Source organism: Anomaloglossus baeobatrachus, chromosome 8 (genome assembly GCF_048569485.1).
Source record: "Anomaloglossus baeobatrachus isolate aAnoBae1 chromosome 8, aAnoBae1.hap1, whole genome shotgun sequence".
Taxonomy (NCBI): Eukaryota; Metazoa; Chordata; class Amphibia; order Anura; family Aromobatidae; genus Anomaloglossus; species Anomaloglossus baeobatrachus.
The window spans coordinates 32,248,975-32,261,246 of record NC_134360.1 but is presented as its reverse complement, the minus strand read 5'-3'; the positions used below and the strand labels follow the sequence as shown (position 1 = coordinate 32,261,246).

General features: G+C 40.2%; 1 protein-coding gene across 1 annotated transcript in view; it reads left to right on the top strand.

The window, feature by feature from the left end:
• Positions 1–12,272, top strand: part of FOXP1 (forkhead box P1) — a 918,681-nt gene that overhangs the window by 111,039 nt on the left and 795,370 nt on the right. The gene's annotated exons all lie outside the window — the stretch shown is intronic.

Below are 12,272 nucleotides of genomic sequence, written 5' to 3'. Positions count from 1 at the left end.
CAGGTGGGATTTTCATATTGCCCACACCCGTTACTTGCCCCAGGTGACTTTGAATGAAACAAAGTTGATTGCCCCCATTTTTCAAAGGTGCCTATATATATATATATATATATATATATAGATATAGATATAGATATAGATATAGATAGATATAGATATATAGATATATATATATATATATATATATATATATATATATATATATATATATATATATATATATATATATATATATATATATATATATATATATATATATATATATATATATATATATATATATATATATATATATATATTCTATATATATATATATATATATATATATATCCTTTATATATATATATATATATATATATATATATATATATATATATATATAATATATACAGTGCCTACAACTAGTATTCAACCCCCTGCAGATTTAGCAGGTTTACACATTCGGAATTAACTTGGCATTGTGACATTTGGACTGTAGATCAGCCTGGAAGTGTGAAATGCAGCAAAAAAGAATGTTATTTCTTTTTTTTTTTATTTTTTTTTTAAATTGAGAAAAGTTTATTCAGAGGGTCATTTATTATTCAACCCCTCAAACCACCAGAATTCTGTTTGGTTCCCCTAAAGTATTAAGAAGTATTTCAGGCACAAAGAACAATGAGCTTCACATGTTTGGATTAATTATCTCTTTTTCCAGCCTTTTCTGACTAATTAAGACCCTCCCCAAACTTGTGAACAGCACTCATACTTGGTCAACATGGGAAAGACAAAGGAGCATTCCAAGGCCATCAGAGACAAGATCGTGGAGAGTCACAAGGCTGGCAAGGGGTACAAAACCCTTTACAAGGAGTTGGGCCTACCTGTCTCCACTGTTGGGAGCATCATCCGGAAGTGGAAGGCTTATGGAACTACTGTTAGCCTTCCACGGCCTGGACAGCCTTTGAAAGTTTCCTCCCGTGCCGAGGCCAGGCTTGTCCGAAGAGTCAAGGCTAACCCAAGGACAACAAGGAAGGAGCTCCGGGAAGATCTCATGGCAGTGGGGACATTGGTTTCAGTCAATACCATAAGTAACGTACTCCACCGCAATGGTCTCCGTTCCAGACGAGCCCGTAAGGTACCTTTACTTTCAAAGCGTCATGTCAAGGCTCGTCTACAGTTTGCTCATGATCACTTGGAGGACTCTGAGACAGACTGGTTCAAGGTTCTCTGGTCTGATGAGACCAAGATCGAGATCTTTGGTGCCAACCACACACGTGATGTTTGGAGACTGAATGGTACTGCATACGACCCCAAGAATACCATCCCTACAGTCAAGCATGGTGGTGGCAGCATCATGCTGTGGGGCTGTTTCTCAGCCAAGGGGCCTGGCCATCTGGTCCGCATCCATGGGAAGATGGATAGCACGGCCTACCTGGAGATTTTGGCCAAGAACCTCCGCTCCTCCATCAAGGATCTTAAGATGGGTCGTCATTTCATCTTCCAACAAGACAACGACCCAAAGCACACAGCCAAGAAAACCAAGGCCTGGTTCAAGAGGGAAAAAATCAAGGTGTTGCAGTGGCCTAGTCAGTCTCCTGACCTTAACCCAATTGAAAACTTGTGGAAGGAGCTCAAGATTAAAGTCCACATGAGACACCCAAAGAACCTAGATAACTTGGAGAAGATCTGCATGGAGGAGTGGGCCAAGATAACTCCAGAGACCTGTGCCGGCCTGATCAGGTCTTATAAAAGACGATTATTAGATGTAATTGCAAACAAGGGTTATTCCACAAAATATTAAACCTAGGGGTTGAATAATAATTGACCCACACTTTTATGTTGAAAATTTATTAAAATTTAACTGAGCAACATAACTTGTTGGTTTGTAAGATTTATGCATCTGTTAATAAATCCTGCTCTTGTTTGAAGTTTGCAGGCTCTAACTTATTTGCATCTTATCAAACCTGCTAAATCTGCAGGGGGTTGAAGACTATTTGTAGGCACTGTGTATATGTGTGTGTGTGTGTGTGTGTATATATATATATATATATATATATAATAATATATTATGTATATATAATATGCATATAATATATTATATGTGTATGTATGCATGTGTGTGTATGTATGTATATATATATATATATATATATATATATATATATATATATATATATATATATATATACGTATGTATGTATATATATATATATGTATGTATATGTAAAATATATATTGTGTGTGTAATATACAATATATGTGTAATATATATGTATGTGTATATTTAATATATATTTTCTTATTTTTTTACAAAGTCTTATTTTTTATATCTATAAGGTTAGTTTGTTAAAAAAAATTTATATATATACATTTACAAAGTTTTATATTTTTTGAAAGTTTCACTTTCACAGATATTGTATAATAATAATAATAATTTTTTTTTTTTTTTTTTACAAAGCCTCATTTTCTTTAATCAAATAAGATACATATATATATATATATATATATATATATATATATATATATATATATATATATATATATATATATATATATATATATATATATATATATATATATATATATATATATATATATATATATATATATATATATAAATAATCTCACTCACACACACACACACACACATATGTGTTGTGTATCCAATGGCGGATTTATTTTTCCCCGTTTCACCACGTTGCAGTTTTTTTCTGTCATTCTTCAGCACAATATATGGTTAAGTGAAAAAAAAAGTTGGTTCCTGGAAGAAGGAGAGGAAAAAAAAATGAAAAATCGCTCTGTCCTTATAACATTAATGGTTCCACTGTGCCGGCCTTTGCCCCTAAGCTCAGAATGGCTCAAATATCCCGACAGACTTAAATTTTTGTTCCAGAGGGGTCATTCTGAGCCACAATGCAAAATCTGCATTGTACTATTTTGACCAATTTTTTTACATTTTCTTTTTCTTTATTTTCTTCCAAACTGTTTCGCTCAGCCGTGATGTGAACAGAGGCTTACTGCACTGATTGTGCTCTTATGATACTGCATTGATTAATGTGTACCATGCATAGTCCTCCCTTGGAAAAAAAAATATGAACAAGGGTCCTCTTAATGTAAAAGGCCGTGGCGGGCCACACTCTGAGCCGTGTAACGTCGGAGCCGCTGCTGAGCAGGTTTTATTGAATCCAGAGCTGCAGGTGGTGCGGAGAATTCCGGAGGAACTACAGCTGCTGGAGAAGCATCAGCTCATCTGCATGTTAACTTAAGTACTCTTGAGTGAAAGCAGGAGGCTTCAGAACTGATCTATTTTCATGGACCTCAAGGTTTCAATTACATCCTTGTGATGAGTTCTGTGGTAATACTAAGAGACAAGTTTAGTGGAAGTGCTTACTTCTCGAGAAGAGGGAGAATTTCTAGTTTAAGGGGCCACTTGGTGTTAACGGGAGTCCTTCAGCTAATCATGAAATACTTGTCTACTACTGCAACTTACTAGAGCCAGAATTCTTTGTGAATCTGTCATTTTATATCATCTATCTATCTATCTGTCTCTCCCCCTGTCTCTCCCCCTGTCTCTCCCCCTGTCTCTCCCCCTGTCTCTCCCCCTGTCTCTCCCCCTGTCTCTCCCCCTGTCTCTCCCCCCGTCTCTCCCCCCGTCTCTCCCCCCGTCTCTCCCCCCGTCTCTCCCCCCGTCTCTCCCCCCGTCTCTCCCCCCGTCTCTCCCCCCGTCTCTCCCCCCGTCTCTCCCCCCGTCTCTCCCCCTGTCTCTCCCCTGTCTCTCCCCCTGTCTCTCCCCCTGTCTCTCCCCCTGTCTCTCCCCCTGTCTCTCCCCCTGTCTCTCCCCCCGTCTCTCCCCCCGTCTCTCCCCCCGTCTCTCCCCCCGTCTCTCCCCCCGTCTCTCCCCCCGTCTCTCCCCCCGTCTCTCCCCCCGTCTCTCCCCCCGTCTCTCCCCCCGTCTCTCCCCCCGTCTCTCCCCCCGTCTCTCCCCCCGTCTCTCCCCCCGTCTCTCCCCCCGTCTCTCCCCCCGTCTCTCCCCCCGTCTCTCCCCCCGTCTCTCCCCCTGTCTCTCCCTCTAAGTACATGCATTTTTATCAGCTATTTTATATGCTATTGACATGAATTTCTCACCAGATGGTGGTAACAACCCATCCATTCCACACAGTTAAAGAAATCAAACCATTGATAGCCACAAATTTAGTGATCTGCAAGTATGAGAAGTGACACAGGGAAAAAGTATTGAACACATTACTGAACTTTGCACAATAGCTTTTGTTTATAATGACAGCTTCCAGACGCCTCCTGTATGGAGACACTAGTTGCCTGCATTGTTCAGGTGGGGTTTTGTCCCATTCTTCCGTACAAACACTCCTCACATCCTGCAGGTCCCGGCTCCTTCTATGATCTCTGAGCTTTAGTTCCCTCCATATATTTTCTATTGGATTCAGCTCCGGTGATCGGCTCGGCCGTTCTAGCAGATTTATTTTTTTTCCTCGGCTGTGTGTTTGGGATCATTGTCTTGCTGAAATCTCCACCCTCGTTTCACCTTCATCTTCCTGGTAGATGGCAGCAGATTTTTATCAATAATGTCTCGGTACATTTGTCCATTCATCCTTCAGTTATATTACGTTTGTCAGTGCCGTTTTCTGCAAAACAGCTGCACACCATGATGTTCTCACTTCCAGACTTCAACGTTGGTGATGTCTTTTGGCCTCCAAACATGGTGTGCATTATGGCCTCCAATGAGTTCAATTTTGGTCTCATCTGACCAGACTATATTCTCCCAGTATTTCACAGGCTTCTCTAAATGTTGTTGAGGAAACCTTAAATGTGTTTGAACATCCTTTTATGATCAGCAATGGAGTGTTGCGTGGTGAGCGTGCATACAGGAGCGTGCATACAGGAGCGTGCATACAGGAGCGTGCATACAGGCCATGGAGACGGAGTGCATTACTTGTTGTTTTCTTTGAAACAATTGTACCTGCAGATTCCAGGTCTTTCCGTAGCTCTCCACAGATTTCAGCTGGTCTCATGACTTTCCATCTGTTCAATACTTTTTTCTAGTATCATTTCTCATTATTACACACAAAATAATAATTTATGGACGTCTATGGTTTTGATTTCTTTGCCTGTGTGGATTGGATGGGTTGTTACCGACATCTGATGAGAATTTCATGTCAATAGCACCTTTAGGCCGCTTTCACACTGTGTTCTAACCTACGTTCACAGGTCCCGTCCGACCTTCCGTTCAAGCCCCCTCGCAAAACTGGTTTTGAATGCATGCGCCAACTGGTCCGTTGACTATAATGGTGCACACGGAGTCACACTGTGCTCGTCTTGCACCATTTTCGGGCGTATATGCTATCTGCAGGTGGATTCCCAGATGTAGTAGAGTGTGATTCTCAGCGGCGGGCACGCGGGAGGGGGGCTCAGTACCAGAGCTGGCATCGGGCCCCCCTGACTCACGGGCCCCATAGCAGTTGCGTAGCCTGCATCTATTGGCAGTACACCACTGTGTGACATCAATATGCCCTAGTAGTGAACACTGACAGAAGATAACTCACTTGCACGATGGCGGATGGATGTTTTATAGGTCCTGTGACCCACCTCCCCTCCAACCCCCACTAATAGGTAACATGTAATTGATTGGTATCCGTGTGACAACCAGTATGTCAGATTGTTACTAATATTTCCATTCACCATAAAATAACAGTGGAACAAATTTTGAGTTGTACTGTTCCTCTGTTATTCCTCCTGGAAATATATGAATTGGGCCTCATCCAATATTTGGCCAATATCCATATTTGTAAATAAAACTAGAACTGGATCCTTGACACACAGTAATATAATAGAAATAATTAGAATTCTTCTTTACAGATTTGGCCGGTATCTTTCATCAGCAATTTGAGGTCTAAATCTAAAAATGGATGCAAAATGACTTGTGTATAAGGACTTGGCTATTAACCATGTTTTACCATTTGCTGCGTCAGCGGAGTGCGTTCCTACATGATCTGACTCAGTCTTGATAAGATGAAGGGAAACGACCAGTGGATAACTGAGTTATGTATTTTCAGGAGGAGTAACAGAGGTATGAAAAAAAAAAAAGCTTGAACAAACAAAAAAAAAAAAGAACAAACAAAAAAAGAATAAACAAACAAAGAAAAGAACAAACAAAAAAGAATAAGCAAACAAAACAAACAAAAAAAAAACCCATAAAAAAACAAACCTAAAAAACCAAACATAAAAAAATAACAAAGAATAAGCAAACAAACAAACAAAAAAAACAAACAAAAAAGAATAAGCAAACAAAAAAAGAACAAACAAAAAAGAATAAGCAAAAAAGAATAAGCAAACAAAACAAATAAACAAAAACAGAACAAACATAAAAAAACAAACATAAAAAAATAAACAAAAAAAGAATAAGCAAACAAACAAAAAAAAAGAACAAACAACAAAGAATAAGCAAACAAAACAAATAAACATAAAAAAGAACAAACAAAAAAAGAACAAACATAAAAAAATAACAAACATAAAAAAAGAACAAGCAAAAAAAAAAAAATACAAGGCACACCATCTTGATAAGACAAAGACTTGATAATTCATACATTTCCAGGCAGAGTAACAGAGGTATAATGCAACAGAAAGTTCTAGGGATGAAAAATACATTTTTTTTTTCTTCAATTGAAAAACCAACATGAGACTTGTTTGATGATGTGAGACTCTATAGAGGCATAGGTTGATGTAGTGAAAAGTAACACCCAGTTGACCATTTAGTCATCATTTTCCAGGAGGAGTAATAGAGGGGTTGACACAATCCAAAATCCTCAGAAACCATATACAGTTTCTTTTATGTGAAAACTGGCAGATGCTCAGCCACGATGCCCAATAATCAGTCTTAATGGAAGGGCAAAGGGGGTAGTCGAGGGCTCGCCCTGTGTGCATCGCTCGTCCCAGGGATCACCTGTAAGTCTTTGCATTAACAACTATAATTTTATTCTAAATCTCTGTATTGATTTTCCTTTTTTTTTTTTCCCCTTTTGCGACGTGTAAATTTTCAGGACAGGTGGGGATGAGTGCATGGAGCGCCATTGATTCCCCATATCTCACCAGCAATGCAGATCAAGCCGTGACATAAAAATACAATTTCTAAGCCATTATTGGAGGACACTGATTTGTTAAGTGCTTCCAATAAATCTTATGTCGTAATGTTCCGTTTTAATGTAATTTAATTTGTTTTTACTTTCTTTTCTTTTTTATATCGTTCAGAATTTAGACTTTATTATAAATTATAATGTTTTTCTGTTGTAAGTAAAGTGTAGTCAGATGACATTGTGTGTTTCTATTTATTACTATTATTTGGGGACTTTGTAACATTCTAGCATAATACCAGCACTGAGTAGAAGATTTTTCCGATAGATGAAATGTTGCAAAAATTTACACACCCTATGGGGCCACCTAATCTTAAAGTCATTGTCTCATAAAGGCAACCCCCTGCCCGTATGTCATAGAAGAGGGTCCTGGCTCTGGACCTTCCTATATAAGAACCGTTCTCTGTCTGGTGCACCCAGCCTGTCCATTAATATTGTAATGGACGACACAAGATGCAACGTTTTACCTGCAGTATATAGCTAGGTATGGCTTCCATTGGGGTTGGGGACCTATCCAAAGATCTTACAAGTACAGGTTCAAGAGACATTGTTACGGGTGGGTCACAGTTGACTGACAACCCTGTGGTGTCTGGCTGTAGAAGGTCACAGCGTTTGGCTGCACAAACTGCTCCTTCATATTCCATGCTTTCCTCTGTGGTGTGAATTGGAGTTTGGTTTGGCTTCTCTGTTAGGGTTTACTCTTTGCCCTTTAGGATTAGGCTTTACTCCTTTCTCCTTTAGGATTAGGGTTTACTCTTTCCCTTTAGGATTAGGCTTTACTCCTTTCCCCTTTAGGATTAGGGTTTACTCTTTTCCTTTAGGATTAGAGTTTACTCTTTCCCCTTTAGGATTAGAGTTTACTCTTTCCCCTTTAGGATTAGGGTTTACTCTTTCCTCTTTAGGATTAGGGTTTACTCTTTTTCCTCTTTAGGATTAGGGTTTACTCTTTCCTCTTTAGGATTAGGGTTTACTCTTTCCCCTTTAGGATTAGGGTTTACTCTTTTCCTTTAGGATTAGAGTTTACTCTTTCCCCTTTAGGATTAGGGTTTACTCTTTTCCTTTAGGATTAGAGTTTACTCTTTCCCCTTTAGGATTAGAGTTTACTCTTTCCCCTTTAGGATTAGGGTTTACTCTTTCCTCTTTAGGATTAGGGTTTACTCTTTCCTCTTTAGGATTAGGGTTTACTCTTTCCCCTTTAGGATTAGGGTTTACTCTTTTCCTTTAGGATTAGAGTTTACTCTTTCCCCTTTAGGATTAGGGTTTACTCTTTCCCCTTTAGGATTAGGGTTTACTCTTTCCTCTTTAGGATTAGGGTTTACTCTTTCCCCTTTAGGATTAGGGTTTACTCTTTTCCTTTAGGATTAGAGTTTACTCTTTCCCCTTTAGGATTAGGGTTTACTCTTTTCCTTTAGGATTAGAGTTTACTCTTTCCCCTTTAGGATTAGGGTTTACTCTTTCCTCTTTAGGATTAGGGTTTACTCTTTCCCCTTTAGAATTAGGGTTTACGCTTTCCCCTTTAGGATTAGGGTTTACTCTCTTCCCTTTAGGATTAGGGTTTACTCTTTTCCCTTTAGGATTAGGGTTTACTCTTTTCCCTTTAGGATTAGGGTTTACTCTTTTCCCTTTAGGATTAGGGTTTACTCTTTTCCCTTTAGGATTAGGGTTTACTCTTTCCCCTTTAGGATTCGGGTTTACTCTTTCCCCTTTAGGACCCTGTGGAGATCTTTTCCTTTCCTCTTCTAATCATTATCCTTCTGTGTCATATACCTGCATTTCCCCTTGGTATGTTGCTGGTGATAGAGTTACGTTTCTATACGGTCCTGATCTCCAGCAGTCGGCTTGTAATCCTCTGGAGAAACGTATGTTGCTGTTCCTCTCCCTAAGTTATCTTGGAGATACGTTATTTGTTTTCTTTCCCCTGTGTGTTCTTTAGAGCTTAGTAGGGTTGACTAATGCTCATCCCCGCTGTTAATAACCTAGGGCCTAGTTCAGGGTAAGTCAGGGCCAGGTATCCTGCTCGGCACATAGGTGCAGAACCAATCTAGGACGTCAGGGGAGCCAAGGTCTAGCGCAAGGTTTAATCGGAGGCCACCTTTTCCCTGGACACAGGGTTCCCCTCTTCACCATTCGCTCGGTATTTCCCCATACCTAGCGCAACAGGCATTTACATTGAATGATTATCCTGAATGAGCGCTCTTATGATTGTTCATTTCCCGATAATCGTGCAGTCTAACCAAACTACCGATTACCCAACGAACTAGCAAAATGTTCATTAGTCAGGAAAGACGTTTTGGTTTGCCCAAAAGATTATTGTGCTTGGCAGCACATCGTCCTGTGTAAATTTGAGTTGTGCTGCCAAGAACAATGGTAGCCTGCGCACATTGAGCAATCTATTTCAAAATATTCAGTGCCCATCGGCGTCTGTAAACAGGCTATTAAATGCCCGCCATCAGAAAACAAGAAGCGGTCATTTAAATTCAAGCCAACTTGTAGGCTCTGGGGGCATTAGTGTCAGCGTGAAATATCCGTCCACATCTGCATTAAATGAAAATCTATGGAGGAGACCTAGGAGGACCCCACTGCTGACTCTAAGTAATCAAAATCCTTGTGGGAAAGCGTCTTGTGGACAGATAAGACCAAGATAGAGGTTTTTGGTAAAGCGTATCATTCTACTGGGTAAAAAGAAAAAAAATGAATTCAGCCTAACCCCTTAGTTTGTCCACAGCTCCACTGATGCACGGCCTGAAAATGGCAAGAAAAAAGGAAAAACAGCCAGCACCAAAATTCTCAAGAATAAAAAACTTTTCTTTTTTTCTTCATTTTAAAAAAATAGTGTGCAAAACTGGAATAAAAAACATAGCGTACCCTTACATGTTTCAGACCTCATAGGGTCCTTAGTCACACGCCTATGACTAAGGACCCTGTGAGGTCTGAAACATGTAAGGGTACGCTATGTTTTTTATTCCACTTTTGCATATTCTTTTTTAAAATGAAGAAATAAAGAAAAGTTTTTTTATTCTTGAGAATTCTGGTGCTGGCTGTTTTTCCTTTTTTCTTTAGATCATTCTACTGTTTTGATCAAGAGAAGTGGAAAAAGCCAGCAACCATCTTGGAAAAACTGAAGCTTTATTGTGAAAAATCCATAAAAAACATACAGTGGATAAAAAGCTCAGCGTGTAGACAAGGTTCTACGCATTTCAGGTCTAAAGGTGGTGTCACACACAGCGACAATGACGTTGCTGCTAAGTCACCATTTTCTGTGACGTAGCAGCGACGTCCCGTCGCTGTCGCGGTGTATGACATCCAGCAACGACCTGGCCCCTTCTGTGAGGTCGCCGCTCGTTGCTGAATGCTCTGCTTCATTTTTTGGACGTAGCTCTCCCGCTGTGAAGCACACATCGCTGTGTGTGACAACGAGAGAGCGATGAACTGAAGCGAGCAGGGAGCATGGAGCCGGCGTCTGGCAGCCTGCGGTAAGCTGTAACCAAGGTAAACATCGGGTAACCAAGCGAAGTGCTTTGCTGGTTACCCGATATTTACCTTGGTTACTAGCATCCGCCGCTCTCAGGCTGCCTGTGCCAGATCCCTGCTCCCTGCACGTGTAGCCAGAGTACACATCGGGTAAATAAGCAAAGGTTTGCTTATTAACCCAATGTGTACTCTGGCTAGGCGTGCAGGGAGCCAGCGCTAAGCGGTGTGCGCTGGTAACCAAGGTAAACATCGGGTAACCAGCAAAGCATTTTGCTTCGTTACCCAATATTTACCTTAGTTACCAAGCGCAGCATCGCTTCCACGCGTCGCTGCTGGCTGGGGGCTAGTCGCTGGTGAGAGCTGCCTGTTTGACAGCTCACCAGCGACAATGTAATGACGCAGCAGCGATCCTGATGAGGTAGGTCGTCTTTCGTGATCGCTGCTGCGTCTCTACGTGTAACCCTAGCTTAACATAGAACTGGCCCTTAATCATGACAACCACTCATTCTACTGTTTACCAAAAACAGAATGAGGCCTACAAAGAAAAGAACACTGTACCTACAGTCAGGTATGGAGGAGGTCAGAGAGGTTTTGGTTGTTTGCTGCCTCTGGCACTGGGTGTTTTGAATGTGTGCAATACATTATGAAATCTAAAGATTAACAATGGATTTTGGGTCACGATGTAGTGCCCAGTGTCAGAAAGCTGGGTCACGAGTCTTCCAGCAGGACAGTGACCCCAAACACTTCAAGAAGGCCCAGAAATAGATGAAATCAAAGCGCTGGAGAGTTCTGAAGTGGCAGCAATCAGTCCGGATTTTTTTTTTTGGTGTTCCAATACACACAAAGGAAATAAACATGTGTAATTGCAATAATTTTCTGGAAAAATTTCAAGGGGACATGTACAGACAATATAAGATATTACAGAATAACATAATTCAAGAGATACCAGACTGAGGTTCCTGCTCTCAAGCGTACGGCCGTGACTGTATATAGACATGAAGTCATGAAAAATGACATGCAAAAGAAAAAAAGCAAAAAAAAATAAAATTTTTCCATAGTCTTGGTTCAGTTTCGTCACAGCTGCCATGACTGTGAATAAAATCTCAGTACCTGCTCCTTCCAGCCCATCCCTTAATTCTCCTGTAATGGGATTCTGTCTTCTTCATGCACGAAATCCATTGTCTGCCTTTTACACTCTGCCTGTAACGTATTTACACATAAACAGGAAAGTAGCGGCGCGTTTTATTGACACCTAAATAATAGCGGTAATTGTAAGTGGCGTAGGCAGACGCTAACAAATTGCTCAGCCTTGAATTTTTTAAATTGGCGCCGCGTACGATTTACATCCGAATAATCATGCACGCACGGTAAATTTACTAAAATGCAGAACATATCAAAATTATGGCTGGTATTTAAAATTGTAAGTTTGTCGAGAGCTCATAACAACGCGAATTTCCCAGAGATGCCGTTATCTAAATGTGTTTCTGTATTACATACTGCTTGCACATATAATACTGTTATAAATGACCCTTCATTTCTGCAGCCCTCTGGGTATTTTAAACCCCGCTTATAAGTATTTGATCATCCTTAATCTCATTTAAACCTTAGAATAAAAATAATGGTCCATTTACTGTCCAGAGCTGTAAATCACCAGCCGCCTCGAAAAATGCTCAATTCCAAAAC